The sequence below is a fragment of the Monodelphis domestica genome, chromosome 7 (genome assembly GCF_027887165.1).
Source record: "Monodelphis domestica isolate mMonDom1 chromosome 7, mMonDom1.pri, whole genome shotgun sequence".
Classification (NCBI taxonomy): domain Eukaryota; kingdom Metazoa; phylum Chordata; class Mammalia; order Didelphimorphia; family Didelphidae; genus Monodelphis; species Monodelphis domestica.
In genome coordinates, this window is record NC_077233.1 from 233,088,308 (window position 1) to 233,106,878 (window position 18,571).

Consider the following 18,571-nt stretch of genomic DNA (forward strand, 5'->3'; position numbering starts at 1 on the left):
AGTGTATAAGTATGTATATATATATGTATATATATATACACACACATACATATATACATATATATATATAAATGATGCTGCTATTAGAGACTTAATATTAACATTTTCTGTAAAAGGAAACTCTACATTTTCTGCCTGTTCAGAACTGTTTCATAGCAGCTTATTCTAGTGTATTAACGTTTTATGTGTTTTTTTTAACTATTTTCCTTAAAGATGAAAATGTTGGCAAAATGTGATATAATTAGCCTTTGTAAAATAAAGAGTAGCTTTCTTAAGGAAAGCATGATCTCTTAAAAAAATAATTAATAAAGCAAAGTCAAAAGACAGACAAAATAGAAGAAAACATAAAATATCTCACTGACAAGGTGACAAATCAGGAAAACAGAGGAAGAAGAGACAATTTGAGAATCATTGGTCTACCTGAAAAGCCAGAAATAAACAGAAACCTTGACACCATACTACTGGTGAGATCATCCAACAAGGGGAAAAAATAGACATTGAAGGAGTTCATAGAACACCCTCTACACTAACCCCCCCCCCAAAAAAAACAACAACTCCCAGGAATGTTATTGCCAAATTCCAGAGCTCTCGAGCTAAGGAGAAAATCCTACAAGAAGACAAAAAGAAACAATTCAGATACAAAGGAGCACCAATCAGGATCACACAAGACCTGGCAGCTTCCACACTGAAGGACCGCAAGGCCTAGAACAAGATATTCAGAAAGGCAAGAGAACTGGGTCTTTAACCAAGAATCACCTATCCATCAAAACTGACTATATACTTCCAGGGGAAAGTGAGGGCATTCAACAAAATAGAATATTTCCAAGTATTTGTGAGGAAAAGACCAAAACTAAGTGGAAAGTTTGACATCCAAACATAAAGATCAAGAGAAACATCAAAAGGTAAATTTGAAAGAGAGGGAAAAGGAGAAAAATGTTTTTTTTTAATTCAAACTCTCTTCTTTAAGGGCTACAATTAGATCAAACTATATATATATATATATATACATATATATATATATATATACACATATATATGTGTGTGGGGGGAAATGTTATTTGTAACTCTCAATAAATGTTTTCATTATTATAGTAAACAGAAGAATCATTCATAGGAAAAGATTATGGCATTAAAGGCTATAAAATGATATGCAAAAAAGGGAGTGAGGGGGAATCGATGATGGTACTAAGAGATACTTGAAGAATTACAATAAATAGAATAATCTTTGTCACACAAAGATACACATGGGAAGGTGAAGGGAAGAATACTCTTATAAAAGGGAGAGGAAGAGAGTTCTAATAAGTAATACTTGAATATCACTCTCAGTGAAATCAATTCTGAGAGGGAAGATCAACTTGATTCATTGGGATCTTGAAGTCTATCTTATCCTACAGGGTAAGGAAGAAGGGAAAACTAAGGGGGGCCGGGGGTAGGGAGTTTTAAAAAAAGGGAGGTAAGGAGAGGGGGGAGGGAATTTAACAGACCCTAAAAAACCAAGAAGGGAACAAAAAGGGAGGGGCCAGAAAGGGAAGCATATCAAGGGAGTGGAATAGGGGGATTGACTAAAAGTAAACCACTGGTTTAAAAGGATATAGCAAAAGAAGAAAGGTCAGAACTAGGAGAGGATATCAAAATGCTGGGGAATTCAAAAGTGACAATCATAACTTTGAACGTGAATGGGATGAACTCACCCATAAAATGTAGATGAATAGGAGAGTGAATTAGAATCCAGAATCCTACCATATGTTGTCTACAAGAAACACACACGAGGCGAGTAGATACTCACAAGTTCAGAATTAAAGGGTGGAGCAAGACCTATTGGGCCTCAGCTGACAGAAAGAAGGCAGGAGTTGCAATCATGATATCTGACAAAGCCAAAGTAAAAATCGACCTGATCAAAAGGGATAGGGAAGGTAAATACATCCTCATAAAAGGGAATATAGATAATGAGGAAATATCACTAATCAACATGTATGCACTAAATGATATAGCACCCAAATTTCTAATGGAAAAACTAGTAGAATTGAAGGAGGAAACAGATAGTAAAACTATACTAGTAGGAGACCTGAACCTACCACTATCAAATTTAGATAAATCAAATCAAAAAATAAATAAGAAAGAGGTAAAAGAGGTGAATGAAATATTAGAAAAATAAGAGTTAGTAGATATATGGAGAAAAATAAATAGGGATAAAAAAGGAATACACATCTTCTTTTCAGCAGCACATGGCATATTCACAAAGATTGACCATATACTAGGTCATAAAAACATGGCATACAACTGCAGAAAAGTAGAAATAATAAATGCAACCTTTTCAGATCATAAGGCAATAAAAATAATGATCAGTAAGGATACATGGAGAGCCAAATCAAAAATTAATTGGAAATTAAATAATATGATTCTCCAAATTCAACTAGTCAGAGAACAAATCATAGAAACAATTAATAATTTCATTGAAGAAAATGACAATGATGATACATCCTTTCAAACTCTATGGGATGCAGCCAAAGCAGTACTCGGGGGGGAAATTTATATCTTTGAGTTCATATATTAACAAATTAGGGAGGGCAGAGGTCAATGAATTGGACATGCAAATCAAAAAAACTTGAAAGCTAACAAATTAAAAGCCCCCAGAAGAAAACCAAATTAGAGATCCTAAAAATTAAGGGAGAAATTAACAAAATTGAAAGTGATAGAACTATTGAACTAAAAAATAAGACTAGAAGTTGGTATTTTGAAAAAACAAACAAAATAGACAAAATATTGGTCAATTTAATAAAAAAGAGGAAAGAAGAAAATCAAATTAACAGCATCAGGGATGGAAAGGGAGAACTCACCTCCAATGAAAATTAAGGCAATCATTGAAAACTATTTTACCCAATTATATGGCAATAAATATGCCAATCTGGGTGATATGGATGAATATTAACAAAAATATAAATTGCCTAGATTAACAGAAGAAGAAATATAATTCTTAAATAATCCCATATCAGAAAAAGAAATTGAATAGGCCATCAAAGAACTCCCCAAGAAAAAATCCCAGGGCCTGATGGATTCACAAGTGAATTCTATCAAACATTCAAAGAACAGCTAATCCCAATACTATACAAACTATTTGACATAATAAGCAAAGAGGGAGTTCTACCAAATTCATTTTATGACACTAATATGGTACTGATCCCAAAGTCAGGCAGGCCAAAAATGGAGAAAGAAAACTACAGACCAATCTCCTTAATGAACATAGATGCAAAAATCTTAAACAAAAAGACTACAGCAAGTCATTACAAGGGTTGTTCACTACAATCTGGTGGGATTTATACCAGGAATGTAAGAATGGTTCAATATCAGGAAAACCATCCACCTAATTGATCATATCAACAAGCAAACCAACAAAAAACCTCTGATTATCTCAATAGACGCAGAAAAAGCATTTGACAAAATACAACACCCATTCCTATTGAAAACACTAGAAAATATAGGAATAGAAGAGCCTTTCCTAAAAATAATAAACAATATCTATCTAAAACCATCAGCCAACATCATCTGCAATGGGGACAAACTAGATGCATTCCCAATAAGATCAAGAGTGAAACAAGGATGCCCATTATGACCTTTATTATTCAACATTGTACTAGAAACACTAGCAGTGGCAATTAGAGAAAAAAAGAAATTGAAGGTATTAAAATTGGCAATGAGGAGACCAAGCTATCACTCTTTGCAGATGACATGATGGTCTACTTAAAGAATCCTAGAGAATCAACTAAAAAGCTAGTGGAAATAATCAACAACTTGAGCAAAGTTGCAAGATACAAAATAAACCCATATAAGTCATCAGCATTTCTATTTATCCCCAATACATCACAGCAGCAGGAATTAGAAAGAGAAATCCCATTCAAAATCACCTTAAACAATATAAAATACTAAGGAATCTATCTGCCGAGACAAACACAGGAACTATATGAACACAACTACAAAACACTTTCCATACAACTAAAACTAGATTTGAACAATTGGAAAAACATTAACTGCTCATGGGTAGGACAAGCTAATAAATAAAAATTACCATTCTACCCAAACTTATGTATCTATTTAGTGCCATACCCATTGAACTTCCAAAAAAACATTTTTACTGAATTAGAAAAAAACCATAACAAAGTTCATTTGGAAGAACAAAAGATCAAGGATATCCAGGGAAATAATAAAAAAAAATACAAAGGAAGGTGGCCTTGCAGTCCCAGATCTCAACCTATATTATAAAGCAGTGGTCATCAAAACAATATGGTACTGGCTAAGAGACAGAAAGGAAGATCGGTGGAATAGACTTGGGGTAAGTGACCTCAGCAAGATAGTCTATAATAAACCCAAAGTCCCCAACTTTTGGGACAAAAATTCACTATTTGATAAAAACTGCTGGGAAAATTGGAAGACAGTATGGGAGAGATTAGCTTTAGATAAACATCTCACACCCTACACCAAGATAAACTTAGAATGGGTGAATGACTTGAGCATAAAGAAGGAAACTAAAAGTAAATTATGTGAACACAGAATAGTATACATTGTCAGATCTTTGGGAAGGGAAAGATTTTAAAACCAAGCAAGACTTAGAAAAAGTCACAAAATGTAAAATAAATAATTTTGACTACATCAAATTAAAAAGATTTTGTACAAATAAAGCCAATGTAACTAAAATTAGCAGTGAAGCAACAAATTGGGAAACAATCTTCATAATAAAAACCTCTGACAAAGGTGTAATTACTCAAATTTACAAAGAGCTAAAAAATCAAGCCATTCTCCAATTGATAAATGGGCAAGGGACATGCATAGGCAATTTTTAGTCAAAGAAATCAAAACCATTAATAAACACATGAAAACAAGTTCTAAATCTCTTAAAATCAGAGAGATGCAAATCAAAATAACTCTGAGGTATCACCTCACACCTAGCAGAGTGACTAACATGACAGCAAAGGAAAGTAATGAATGCTGGAGGGGATGTGGCAAAGTAGGGACATTAATTCATTGCTGGTGGAGTTTGAACTGATCCAACCATTCTGGAGGGCAATTTGGAACTATGCCCAAAGGGCAATAAAAGAATGTCTATCCTTTGATCCAGCCATAGCACTGCTGGGTTTGTACCCCAAAGAGATAATGGAGAAAAAGACTTGTACAAGAATATTCATAGCTGCGCTCTTTGTGGTGGCCAAAAATTGGAAAACGAGGGGATGCCCTTCAATTGGGGAATGGCTGAACAAATTGTGGTATATGTTGGTGATGGAATACTATTGTGCAAAAAGGAATAATAAAGTGGAGGAATTCCATGGGACTGGAACAACCTCCAGGAAGTGATGCAGAGCAAAAGGAACGGAACCAGGAGAGCATTGTACACAGAGACTGATACACTGTGGTTCAACTGAACGTAATGGACTTCTCCATTAGTGGCAATGGATAGTCCCTGAACAACCTACAGGTATCAAGGAGAAAAAACACTATCCTCAAGCAGAGGACAAACTGTTGTAAATCTTGAAATTTCTCAGACTTGTAAATGTTAAAAATTTCCCCATCGGGGAATTCTCAATTGGAACAATTCCCTACTGGGAACATTCCACATTTGGATGTGAGAACTCTACTTGGATCAAAAATGGGAAGACCTCTACTCCACCTATACTTAGGACTGCTTTAGGGGAGAAAACTCCTTGCTAAACAATGAAAGTACTTAAACCCATACTTATAATGAGGCAAAAGGTTCTTTAAGCCATGCCTATTTTTAGAATTAATGCAGTGGGGGTGCTAAGTACCTATTAAAGGTCAGGCAACTTGTAAACTTGCCAGGAGCAAAGAGGTGAAAACTTATTCAGAAGTTTTTTCTGGTACAAACTTACTAAAGGGATTAGTCGACCCAGCAGTGTTTTTAGAATGGGCTGTCCTTTGGAGAACGTCTACTGTGATTGGTAGATGTAAGGACTTGGGGGAGGTGACATAGGAGAAAACCCCCTATATAAGAAAAAGCAGAATCTCTCTTGGGAAGGAGAATCTCTTGAGAGAGGGTCTGGAGAAGGGAAGCTCTTGGAGGACAATCTCTAAGGAGGTCTCGCTGGAGCTCCTCTGAGGGGACTCTGTCCCTCTGGAGGCTCTTGAGAGCCTTTGAAACAGTCTCTGGCTGGAAGGCTCTTTGAGGAGGACTCTGGCTGGAACTCTCTCTGAGGAGACTCTGTCACTAGAATCCTTGCTTAGACAGACCTTGTGGTGAGTGATAAAAGACTGACTGACTGATCTCTCTCTCTTAAGACTCAGGTTTAGGCCATGTTGGCTTAAGGCCCTTCATATTTATTTCCTTTTTCTCTCTTTCTCTCTTTTCTTTAATTCCTCATTGTATTATTAATTAAATTCTCTATAAAACCCAGTTGACTTGGGTATATTCATAATTGGGAATATTTCCCTGGCGACCACCTTATATTTGATTTAAAACCAAGACACTGTAGTGAAACATATTTTCTGAGGTCAATTTACTCACCCACTCTTATATCTACTACAATTTATATCTTCAACCATTTTAACTATTTCAACTCTTACAGTTTATGACCCCAACTTTTTTAACTGCCACAGTTTATGTCTCCAACTATTTTAATTATTACACTGTGGGAGTAAAAACACTGAGGAAAAGCAATTGCTTGACTACAGGGTTGGAGGAGATATGATTGAGGAGAGACTCTAAATGAACACCCTACTACAGAAACCAATAACATGGAAATGAATTTGGATCGAGGACACATGTGATAATCAGTGTAATTGCGCGTCAACTATGGGACAGGTGGGGGGGGAGGAAAGAAAATGACCTCTGTTTCCAATTAATAATGTATGAAAATGACCAAATAAAATAATGTTTAAAAACTAAAAAAAAAAAGAAAGAAACATGAAGGAAGGGAGCTCATCAGGAGGAAAACCTTCAAGTAGCAGAGCCTAGAAAAAATGAGTAAAAACTTTTAAAAGAGGCTTTGATCCACTAAATAAATATTCTTTTTTTTAAACCATTCCAGAATCACACAACTAGGAAGTGTTTGAGATCAAATTTGAACCCAGGATCTCCTGTCTCTGGACCTGACACTTGTGAACAAGGAAATGGCCAAGAGCAAGGGAAACCTGAAATTTGAAGAAGATGCTTCTGTAGGAGCAAATGGAACATTCAGGACCTTTGGGGGATGGGAGAGTTCCATGAAGATAAAAAAAAAACTGTTGGAGCCAGAGAGAGATTTCTGGTCTTCTTATATAAGACTGAGAGAACTGGATAGGAGAGATACTCTTCTCAAACCCTTTTATCTGACTGAACTGACTGACATTTCTTGCCCAACTTGGACTATATTTTTCCCTTAGGGGAACTCAGAGCTATATTCTTTGAAGAGAGTTTTGGTCAAGCCCTCAAAAGTTGCCATAGGAAAGAGATAGCAGGGACCTCCTTCTTTCCCTCTACCCTCTCCCCTTTCCTTTCAAAATAAATTAGATACTTTGAATTATTTTAAAAAATTGATTCAGAGTCTATGAGGGGGATTTTCAATTCATCAACAGGAAAAAACTGTGGGGAGTAGACTTCCCCTTTGGTCTGGACTGGCTAACTCCATTAAAGCTGCTCAGCTTAGTGGAGGAAGAGCTCAGTCCTAAAAACCAGCTGCTCTCTGGGCCACTCACCCTTTTAGTTCCCCTCACCATTACACACTCTATCCTCTGAACCATCTCTCTGCCCCTATCACACACTTTTATGTTCAATCTTCATTATTAGCATTTTCTTCATCATTTTCTTAAGTGTAGATGGGTCAACAGAATAATAAATCTACCCTTACTGGTAGTATTCAGTCATTTCCAAGGTGCAATGCTTATAATGAAAACAACCATCATCTCTAATGAATTGGTTTAAGCTGGCTCCAGAACATTCCTGGATATGGGAAAATTGGATTATGTTCAAAGTAAGAAAACTGGAATTGGGGAGGGGTCCTGAAATTCTATCATACGAGGAAAGGGAAATGTTGAGTCTAGAGAAGAGGAGACCAAAGATAGGCCCAGTAGTCATCTGCACAATTTTACAAGGCTGTCCTCTGGAAGGGGATTAAATTTATTCAGTGTGACACTAAATGTCAAAACTAGAACCAATTATAGATTGATTATAGAGAGTCAGATTTCGGACTCACTATAAACAGAAACTTTTTAATAATTAGAGCTACCCCCAATGGAATGGCCTGATTTCTGAGAGAATGAGTTTTCCATCCTTGAAAGTATTCCCGAATAGGCTGAATAACCACCTACCTTGTTTATAAAGGGTATCTGGGTATGAGTGGTTGGTTCGATGGCATCTAAGGTCCTTCTGTCTTCTAAGATTCTAATAGTCCAATTTCTTCCCCTCATATGATGTCCTTCTTAATTCTTTCAGAATGCAGATGACTGGAAAATACAGACTCAGGTCTGAAGGAAACATTTCTGTTGTTTTGGTCTGGATCTCTGATCCATGGTAAGAAAACAATCTCTGTCCATAGTAACCATTGTTCAATTTATCGTATTAGTGAACTGTCTAGGACACTGGTTAAGTGACTTACCCAAGGTGAGTTGCCTAGGCAGAAAATATCAGAGGTAGGACTTTGACCCAGTTATTCCTGAGCTGAAGCTCTCTATCCACTATACCAAGCTGTCCTTCATTCCTAAAGAAGGAAACTCAGAACTGATTTTACAGACAAGGGAATTGAGGCTCAGTGGTTTATTTGTGCTGAAAGATATATAGCACATTTAAGAATCTTTCATTGATACATTTGGTATTTTTTACAATGATTTCTCAACAAAGCCCACTCATAGAATTATCAATTTTCACAAACCCCCAAAAGTTAAGTGGTGTTAATCAACACAACAGTCCAAAGATGCTTATGCCATTCTGTATCTATGGTTTGGCAAGAAGTCTGGAGTCGGGGCTGGGGGGGTGGACCCTGGGTTCAAATCTGAAATCAGACACTCCTTAGCTGGGTAACCTTAGGCAACCCAATTGTCTAGCCCTTCTCACTCTTCTGTCTTAGAACTGATACTAAGACCAAAGATAAGGGTTTAAAAAAAGAAGTGATCCCTCCTGTGAGATTAGGACTTAGCAGTACTTGAAAGACAGGAAAACTGGGAGATACACAAGCTCCAAGGCCCCAGGGCAGTGTCTAAATTATCTCTAAAATCCTTTCCAGTTCCCAAATCCTATGATTCTATGCCTAGATTTTCTAAGGCCTTAGACTGATTCCTTGGTGACATCCTCAGCCTCTTGTTATGCAAGTAACATGGAGCACTATTGCCCCCTGGTCTGAGACAGTCTAATCTTGGCTGCTTTGCTTCATGTAAGGCACTGCATAAGGAATAAATGGAAGCCAATTCAATTTTCTTCTCCTCGGGAGAGGTAAGCTGCTGGCTTCTCTTTTCTTTTGAACTAGGTGTCCCACTAAGATGAGAATATCTAAACATTGTTTTAGCAGGATGGATCAGGAAATGAAAAGATTTTAGAAGCATAAGGGTAGTCGCCCTTAGGACACTGGATGATCCAGTCTGTTCCATGCTCCTGCTCTGCAAAATAAAAATGGTGGCAGGATTACTAAACTACCAAAGAGAGAAGCATTTCCCTTTCTATAATTCTGGAGTGTATATGAGGGATAGAGGTAGAAACTATGTAATGTGAGGTTGATTCCTTTCTCTCTTTTTACTTTTCAATTATAAGGGGTTGCTTGTAAAGGGAAGAAGGAAGAATAGGAAGGATATGATGTATAAACAAAAGATATCAATTTCTTAATTGATTTTAAAATGCTTATTGAAGTGAATAGACTGGATGAGATGATCTTTAATAATTACAACAATTATAAAAATAGTAATAGCTAATGTTTCTATTGCTTCATGTGCTGGTCACTGTGCTAAATGCTTAATAATTATCTCATTTATTCCTCACAACAATCCTTCAAGGTGTTATTATTATCTCCATTTTACAGATGTGGAAACTGAGGTCACTGGAAGTTGTTCCAGGATATGTCCAAATCTAAACAAACACTGGAGGACATTAAGCTGCTCCTTCCAAATGTTCAAGGATAGAACAGCTTGGAGGAGCCCCTGCAGAGATAGTCCTGTTGCCCTCTGCTGGCCACATCTTTAACGTTGGGGGGAGCATCTTCCCTGCCTCTCAGAGGCTGCTCTTTTGTCTGAAGGATGGTACCAATCCCCCCTCCCCCATCTCTGTGTTTTTAAACACATGTTTTCAGCTTCTGATTCAAGAAGAGGGAAGAAGGCTTGGCCAATGAGATAACTTGGAGATGATGGCAGGCTTCTGTGGGGAAGGAGGCAAGGGAGCAGGGTTGACTCCTGGAGAGCTCATCAAGGATCAAGTCAGATCAAAAGAGTCAGCATGAGGCAGCGTGTCCAAACACTGGGGCTAGAGTCAGAAGGTTTGGGGTTCATGCATATGAGACTTTGAGGAAGTCTATGTTTCAGAGGAATATTTCATCTCATCTTCTGTGATCTATTTTCCTATTTTTGTAGAAACAGGAAACAGTTTTTATTTTAAAAATTCATATTTGACAGCTCTCATTTTCATCCTTATTCTTTGCTTTATTTCTCTGATTTTCTAAACTTGGAATTACTTGTGGTTGTCTCCATTCTCATTTAGGTGAGGGGCTAAGCAGGAAATCTGATTACTCTTTGCTTTACTTCATGCTCTACCATTTTCTTTTATTTAAACAAAACAGTAAAGGATAATGTCCTAGCCAAAAAAAAAAAAAAGCTACAATTTCGGGTTTGAACAAGGGCTTTTGCCCTGTAGAACAAAATTTGGTATTTTGTAGGCTTCAAATAGGAAGCCTTCCCCTACCCATAGGGGACTAAGTACTGGTAGTCTTGGGTTCAACACTTTAGAGTTGGGGGGGGGGGGAGAGGCAAGATGGCAGCATAGAGGCAGTGAAAGTTCAGACCTCTGAAAACCCTTCCTTACCAATTACAAACTAAATGTTCATAGGGGACTGAAAATAAAACCTAACAACAAGACAGAGCCAAGGAACCCTTCTGCTGGACTCAACTTAAAAGGTATGCCCCCCAAAAGCCTGAATTCAAGAACACTCAGGTTTGAGGGGAAGGAAGAAGGAAGGTCCCAGGACCCCTCCCCCACCTAGAGCACTGAGCCTCCAGCTGTAGTTGGAACCTCTGGATGGACAAGAGTTCTGGTCTGGAGGGAGTACCTTGTAGGCAAAGCTGTGCCAGGCTCAGAGTATCAAACACAGGTGGTGGGAAAGTAGTTGGAGAAGAAGCACAGAGCAGAGAGCCTAGTTGCAGCAGTGGAGACACTTCATATTACCCCTACCCTTCCTGAGGTTTTTGCCTCAGAGCACATTGTGGAAAGGAAACAAGACTGATAGTTGGTGGGGGAAGGGGCAACTGGGAGTGGCAGTTGGGTCTTGTGACTAGCACTTCCTTTCTGCTGGGTTTACTTCCTTTCTGGTGTTGGAGGTAGGAGGAGCATTAGCTTCCCAGTCTGGATTTGGGGTGCCTCTACTCAGTTCAGCCCGAAGACACAGGCCCAATCAGCTCTGAAGATTAGAACTGTTCTTGTTGCTTTCTGTCTACTGCTGAGATTCTGAAATTGACAAAATTAGCACAGAGGGCGGGAGTGGGAGAAACCCTTTACCAGCTTGTGAGGCCTGGCCTCAGCTGCTAAGCTAAGGAAGACTCCAACCTTATTTAGGGACCTACCTCTTCCCTTTTTCCCTGATACCTCTCCAATCTGAATTGGTTATTAAAATTTCTCTTATTAGAATATTGTAGTCAGATAACTGGACTATCTTTTCTGGGCACAGAGGGAACTGAACATCAGCTCAGTCATTCAACAACAAACAGTCTTTACCGAACTCCTGCTGCTGCTACCTTTCAGCAGGGGGCATCTCTCACCTTTGCCTCACTAGAAGCAATATTTCCTCTCTCCCTTAAACTCCTCCATCCCCTGCTACAAACCTTCCTTATTCCCCATTTTTAAATTCCCCATCTTTCCCACTAAATATTACAACATCCAGCTCTACAAGTTCAAATCAGCTGGACTTAATCTCATCAAAGCCTTCAGAGGGCAGGGGAGCTCAAGCTTCAACACCCCTTTCCCACAGACTGCTCTGAGAGATTTGCTGACTAAGCTCCAAGGGGGAAAGCTGACAGAAAAGCCCAAAACCACAGATCCAAAACATGAGAGGAGCAAGAGTGCAGGCAACAACAGGGAGAAAAGAAGTGGCAAATATGAGCAAACAACAGAAAAAGAAATTACAATCGACAGCTTCTATCTAGGCAATGAACAAAGAGCCAATGTAACAAAGAAGGATGAAGAAACACCAAGGAAAAAAAATTACAAAAAAACAGAAACTCCAGAAAATTGAATACAGGCTTTGAAAGAACTCAAAATACAATTCAAAACACAATTAAGAGAGGCTGAAGACAATTGGGAAAAGAACTTAAAAGCAAGATAGTCATCTGGAAACAGAGGCACTTGAACTAAAACCAAAAAAAAAGTGTCTTGAAAGCCAAAATTAATCAGCTTGAAAATGAGACGAAGGAGATGAAAGATCAGGAGAAGGATGACCAAAAGTCCAGGGATGAAATCCAGTCCTTAAAAACCAGAATAAAATAATTAGAAGTAAGTGACTTCACAAGGCAGCAGGAAACTATAAAACAAAACCAAAAGGATAAAAAAAAATTTGGGAAAATGTGAAGCACCTCATTCACAAAACAGAAGATTTAGAAAATCGTTCCAGGAGAGACAATTTAAGAATCATTGGACTACCAAAAGATCGTGACAAAAGAAAAAGCCTGGACATCAGCCTACAAGAAATGATGCAAGAAAATTGACCTGATATTCTAGAACAAGAGAGAAAAGTGAAGATTGAAAGAATCCACAGATCACCTCCTGTACTTAATCCCCAACTGACAACACCCAGGAATGTTATGGCCAAATTCAAGAACTATCAGACCAAGGAAAAAATATTACAAGCTGCTAAGAAGAAGTCATTCAGATACCAAAGAACTACAGTGAGGATAACACAGGATCTGGTTGCATCTACACTGAAGGACTGAAAGGCATGGAATATGATATTCCAGAAAGCAAGGGAACTAGGTCTACAGAAAATTTGATGCGCAAACATAGAGTTGGTGGACTTGGTAAGTATAGGGTCAGTGGTTCTGCCCATCTTGGGGTTGGTGGTTTTGGTAGTCTTGGCAACTGTATGTTTGGCGGTGACTTTAGAGTCAGTATATTTGGTGTGCCCCTAAGTGACATCTGGATTTAGGGATCTTAGAGCTAAGGACTTCCATGATATTAGCTTTGAGATCAAGAAAATTTGGGTTCAAATCCAACCTCAGAGCCTTACCAGGTAGATACTTTTCAGCAAATCTCTGAGCTTAAGCTTCCTCATCTATAAAATGAGGATGATAATGTAAGGAGGAAAACTGAAGAACACCTTCCCTCCTCCCACCCCATATACACACACGCATACACATGCATCCCATCTGGTGGATCTTGGGCCAGTACCAATGTTTTGACTCAACACTAAAGTACTTAGTGCTATGGGATGACTCAGCAAACTCTGGTCCCCTTCCCTCCATAATACAGCACATAAATATCTGTATGTCTCTGATTTTTCTGTTTCTCTGGCTCCGTTTCTCTGTGTGTGTGTCTTTCTCGTTGTCTCTGTCTCTCCTGTCTCTGTCTCTCCTCTCTTTCCCTCTCTCCCTCCCTCTCTCTTCAGATATCTCTCTATGTGTATCTAACTCTCTGTCTCTGTTTCTCTCTATCTCTCCTTCTTTGGATATCTCTGTGTCTATATCTCTGTGTCTCTCTTTTTCTCTGTATTTCTGTGTCTGTCTCTGTCTGACTGTCTGTGTCTCAGAAAAAGTGAGATCTGGAGCCTTTAAGGATGTCTCTTTGTTTTAGGCTTATTTCCATAAGAAGAGGTGCCTAAGGGCAATCCAGATAGATGGACTTTTCAGAAATGGCTCTCTGAGATGGTTAGAAGTTCCTGGGTTCCTTAGGTGGTACCAGCTATATTCTGATTCTATCCCACTGTAGCTCCTCCAGCATTTCCAAGAGCAGATGACCACTGAGAGGAGAGAAGGAGCCCAACCCTTGGCTTGGTTGGCTAGAAGCCATATACCTTGGGGGAGATGTTTGGCCAGTGCTGAGCTGGGGGAGGGAGAAAAATGAAATGATTAATCAACCAAACGTTTGATGTCTCCTTCAACAATGTAAGAGTAGTTACAGGTCATTGCTTCATGTTAAAATCTGTCATTGAATGCTTGCACTTTTTTTAGTTCTTTCATAGGGAGTACATAAATAGCTGTCCTATACCTGATCTACAGTGTTCATGAGATTCCTTTCTACTCCCTTCTGAGGGCACCTGAGACACGAGGCAAATCTAAGGTTTAAGTGCTTTTCCTTGAGGCTCCAAGATCAAGGTATAAGGAGTCAGAGAATGGGGGACGGGGACCGAGCCTAGTCCCTTTCTTCAGATACCAGGTTACCTCTGGGCTAACCTTGGTCCATGGTTCTGGATTGCAACAGTAATAATATCACACGTGTCATAAAGTGGTTGTGAGGATCAAATGAATTGATGTATATAAAGTGATTTGTAAGCTTCAAAACATCATCTAAATAGGAATCAGGTTAGGACTTTTGATTTCACTGGTGTGGAGAATTCCTAGGTGAAGAAACTCCCTTGTTGATTCAGCGCCATAGTTCCCCTCTACCTTATAGTTTTATAAAATCTCCCAGAGCACTAAAAAGTCAAGTGGCTTCCCCAGAGTCAAAAAATGGTGCTTGTGGGACCCAGGAGTTGAGGGTTTCCTGAGCCTGAGGTCAGCCCTCTATCCATGACATCATTCTTCTTCCTCTGTTGCTCTATAAATCTCAGTTCTCCTTAGCCTTGGGGTCCTCGGTACTGGCAGCCATGATAGCCTCTCCCCAGATGCTACTCGTTTTGGTAGTGCATCCTGCATCCTCTTTAGTTCCTTCTTCTTAAATCATGTGATTCTCAGGAGCATGAAGTCGGCCCCTTTCAGAGACTCATCTCTTGGTCATCTAGGTATTTAGATGTCATTTTGGTATCATTTGTGGGACTAGTTGGGAATGGCATGACTCATCGACATGGCTGTCTTTACATTGTGACTTGCCTCACTAAGGACTCAATGAATGGAGAGAATATCTGCTTCAGCATTTAGCTAGATGGTACAGTGGTTAGTGTGTGGGACTTAGATTCAGAAAGATTTGAGTTCAAATCTAGACTTAGCCACTTACTAGTTTTTGTGTGATCCTGGGCATTTAACCTTGGTTTATCTCAGTTTCCTCTATTGCAAAATGGGGATAATACTAGTAACTCCTTCCCACTGTTGTCGTGGAGATCAAATGAGATAATAATTCTAAAGTGCTTAGCACAGAGCTTGGCATATTTGTTGTTGTTGAGTTATTTCAGTCATGTCCAAATTTTGGTAGCCTCATTTGGAGTTTTCTTGGCAAAATGGATTGCTTTTTCCTTTTCTAGCTCATTTTACAGATGAAGAAACTGAGGCAAATTGATTTAAGTGACTTATCCAGGGTCTCACAGCTAATAAGTGTCTCAGATCAGATTTGAACTCAGGAAGATGTGTTTTCCTGACTTCAGGCCCAGCATATAGTAAGTGCTTAATAAATGTTAACTATTACTGTTATTCCCTCTGATCTAAGGTTGTTGTATTGTTTATTTTACTTTAGAATATTTAAAGGGGGCAGCTTGGTAGCTCAGTGGATTTAGAACCATGCCTAGAAATAGGAGGTCCTGTGTTCAAATCTAGCCTCAGACACTTCCCCGCTGTGTGACTGGGCAAGTCACTTGACCCCCATTGCCTAACCCTTACCATTCTTCTCCCTTAGAACCAATACACAGTATTGATTCTAAGAAGGAAGGTAAGGGTTAAAAAAAAGAATGTTTATTTATTGTATCAAAGCCTCTTTTAAAATTTTTTACTCATTTTTTCTAGGCTCTGCTACTTGGAGGTTTTCCTCCTGATGAGCTCCCTTCCTTCATGTTTCTTTTTTTTTAGTTTTTAAACATTATTTTATTTCGTCATTTTCAAACATTATTCATTGGAAACAGAGATCATTTTCTTTTCCTCCCCCCTCCCCCTCCCCCTCCCCTAGTTGACTCGTGATTCTACTGGGTATCACATGTGTCCTCAATCCGAACTCATTTCCATGTTATTGGTTTTTGCATTAGGGTGTTCATTTAGAGTCTCTCCTCAGACATGTCCCCTCAAACCCTGCAGTCAAGTAGTTGCCTTTCCTCGGTGTTTTGACTCCCACAGTTTGTTCTCTGCTTGAGGATAATGTTTTTTCTCCTAGATCCCTGCAGATTGTTCAGGGACATTGCATTGCCATTAATTGAGAAGTTCATTACATTCGATTGTACCACATTGTATATTAGTCTCTGTGTACAATGTTCTCCTGGTTCTGCTCCTCTCGCTCTGCATCACTTCCTGGAGGTTGTTCCAGTCTCCATGGAACTCCTCCACTTTATTATTCCTTTTAGCACAATAGTATTCCATCACCAACATATACCACAATTTGTTCAGCCATTCCCCAATTGAAGGGCATCCTCTCATTTTCCAGTTTTTGGCCACCACACAGAGCACAGCTATGAATATTCTTGTACAAGTCTTTTTCCTTATTATCTCTTTGGGGTACAAACCCAGCAGTGCTATGGCTGGATCAAAGGGCAGACAATCTTTTATCACTTTTTGGGCATAGTTCCAAATTGCCCTCGAGAATGGTTGGATCACAACTCCACCAGCAATGAGTGTCCCTACTTTGCCACATCCCATCCAGCATTCATTACTTTCCTTTGCTGTCATTTAGCCAATCTTCTAGGTGTGAGGTGATACCTCAGGGTTGTTTTGATTTGCATCTCTCTGATTATAAGAGATGTAGAGCACTTTTTCATGTGCTTATTAATAGTTTTGATTTCTTTGGCTGAGAACTGCCTGTTCATGCCCCTTGCCCATTTATCAATTGGAGAATGGCTTGATTTTTTGTACAATTGATTTAGCTCTTGGTAAATTTGAGTAATCAGACCTTTGTCAGAGGTTTTTGTTATGAAGATTGTTTCCTAATTGGTTGCTTCCCTTCTAATTTTGATTACATTGGTTTTGTTTGTACAAAACCTTTTTAATTTGATGTAGTCAAAATTATTTATTTTACATTTTGTGATTCTTTCTAAGTCTTGCTTGGTTTTAAAGCCTCTCCCTTCCCAAAGGTCTGACATGTATACTATTTGGTGTTCACCTAATTTTCTTATAGTTTCCTTCTTCACATTCAAGCCATTCACCCATTTTGAATTTATCTTGGTTTAGGGTGTGAGCTGTTGATCTAAACCTAATCTTTCCCACACTGTCCTCCAATTTTCCCAGCAGTTTTTATGAAATAGTGGATTTTTGTCCCAAAAGCTGGGATCTTTGGGTTTGTCATATACTGTCTTGCTGAGGTCACTTACCCCGAGTCTATTCCACTAATCCTTTCTGTCTCTTAGCCAGTACCAAATTGTTTTGATGACCGCTGCTTTATAATATAGTCTGAGATCTGGGACTGCAAGGCCCCCTTCCTTTGTATTTTTTTTTTTCATTATTTCCCTGGATATCCTTGGCCCTTTGTTCTTCCAAATGAACTTTGTTATGGTTTTTTCTAGATCATTAAAAAAATTTTTTTTGGAAGTTCCATGGGTATGGCACTAAATAGATAGGTGAATTTGGCTAGGATGGTCATTTTTATTATATTGGCTTGTCCTACCCATGAGCAGTTATTGTTTTTCCAAGTGTTCAAGTCTAGTTTTAGTTGTGTGGAGAGTGTTTTGTAGTTGTGCTCATAAAGTTCCTGTGTTTCTCTCGGCAGATAGATTCCTAAGTATTTTATTTTGTGTAAGGTCATTTTGAATGGGATTTCTCTTTCTAGTTCTTGCTGCTGAGCTGTGTTGGAAATATATAGAAATGCTGATGACTTATGTGGGTTTATTTTGTATCCTGCAACTTTGCTAAAGTTGTTGATTATTTCGATTAGCTTTTTGGTTGAATCTCTAGGATTCTTTAAGTAGACCATCGTGTCATCCACAAAGAGTGATAACTTGGTCTCCTCATTGCCAATTTTAATGCCTTCAATTTCCTTTTCTTCTCTAATTGCTACTGCTAGTGTTTCTAGTACAATGTCAAATAGTAGAGGTGATAATGGGCATCCTTGTTTCACTCCTGATCTTAATGGGAATACATCTGGCTTATCCCCATTGCAGATGATATTAGTTGATGGTTTTAGATATATACTGTTTATTATTTTTAGGAATGACCCTTCTATTCCTATGCTTTCTAGTGTTTTTAATAGGAATGGGTATTGTATTTTATCAAAGGCTTTTTCTGCGTCTATTGAAATAATCTTGTTGGTTTACTTGTTGATGTGGTCAATTATGTGGATGGTTTTCCTAATATTGAACCAGTCCTGCATTCCTGGTATAAATTCTACTTGATCATGGTGAATGACTCT